Source organism: Belonocnema kinseyi, chromosome 10 (genome assembly GCF_010883055.1).
Source record: "Belonocnema kinseyi isolate 2016_QV_RU_SX_M_011 chromosome 10, B_treatae_v1, whole genome shotgun sequence".
Lineage (NCBI taxonomy): Eukaryota > Metazoa > Arthropoda > Insecta > Hymenoptera > Cynipidae > Belonocnema > Belonocnema kinseyi.
In genome coordinates, this window is record NC_046666.1 from 60593872 (window position 1) to 60595326 (window position 1455).

Here is a 1455-nt window from a genome sequence, read left to right on the forward strand (position 1 = left end):
GTCGTATTGATTCCTTTACAGACTGTAACAACCGTGAGATAGGTAGTTACAGTCTGTAAAGGAATCAATACGATGATCCAGCAAAAGCCTCGTGCACCCTAAGAACACGGAGAGACACAAGGACAACCGCCTTCTGCATTTTTCCCGCAAGTGTTCTAGCATATTGTTGACACGCAGAGATGCCTTTTAGGCCGTTAGCAAGTGAAAGCTTGGCACCTCCAAGAGCGCCGTTGATAAGGACGATCAATTTAACAGAATATTCCGGGTACAATCGTTGCAACTCCCTTATAACGTCTCTATACCTATCTTTCTTTTCATTCTCCTTGGTTATGATGTTTTTGTCAGCTGGTGCCGAAAATTCGATAACAAACATGGTTCACTTCTCGAAATCAAGAAGAACCATGTCAGGCCTCGAGTGAGCAACAGAAACAATTGTCGAGAATATAAAGTTCCAGTATATGCGGCACTTCCCATTCTCGAAAATTGACACAATTTCCCTAGGATAATTTAGAGGAGCGATATTAAGGTGAATGCCGTAGGAGTGACAGAGATGGTAATAAAGCACACTTAGTGCCGCATTGTGCTTTTGAATAAAGGTCGTTCCCGCTTGTGTTGGACAACTAGATAGTATGTGAGCTAAATGCTGCACGCCCTGCAGCTATCATCAGGAATGTCTTGGCTCAAAATGTGGCGACGGTATGTTAAGTTGGAAATGACACCGTCTTGGCATGCAAAAATGAAACCCTCTGTACCAGACTTCAATCCGGACGATTTAAGGAAAGCAAACGTTAGCTCATAAGATATTCACTGATCCTTCACATTTATGTGGAAGATACCGTGCATCCTCTTATCGAGGAGCTGTTCACGAAAGTTTTTCTCTTGTGCTTTCTTAATCCAGGCTTTCAGGAGTGAGCAATCGAGATAGATAAGATTTGATGCATTTGGCTCACCCCTAATACTGAAGTCAAGTCCGAGTGCTTCAGCAGCCTTCTCCGCTGCTTTGTACCATTTTAAGAAGAGGGTCTCTTCCATTTGCAACTCTATGTGCTGTACCCAGAATAATCCTGTTGTGAAGACACTCAAGACTCAATATTCCGCGACCCATGCCGCAAGCATGTTCGTTGCAGATACTTTGTTCCTTGCCGACATTTCGGAAGACCAAATCTGTCGGATGAGACGTTTGTATCTGCTTCGGAGAGTATCCTTTATAGATGTCACATCCTGAATGCGGCTCTATGGCACGCCCAGGTATGCATAAGTCTCTCCAGCGCAAAGGTGACGTATGGCGCTTCTATCAACGAGCTCAGGATCTTCAGGAATTCCATTAAGTTTTCCTCGCTTCAAATAAACCTTGGCAAAAGAGGAGTGGGCTCATGGTGTCGCCCTGAAAGACACCTCTCTGAAAGGTGACCCTGTTAGTTGTCACACGATTTTTTCCAGATGAGATAGTAAATC

The 1455-nt window shown here is 44.1% G+C and overlaps 1 long non-coding RNA gene across 1 annotated transcript in view; it reads right to left on the minus strand.

Annotated features, from left to right (window-relative positions):
- Positions 1-1455, minus strand: part of LOC117181813 — a 38014-nt gene that overhangs the window by 22784 nt on the left and 13775 nt on the right. The gene's annotated exons all lie outside the window — the stretch shown is intronic.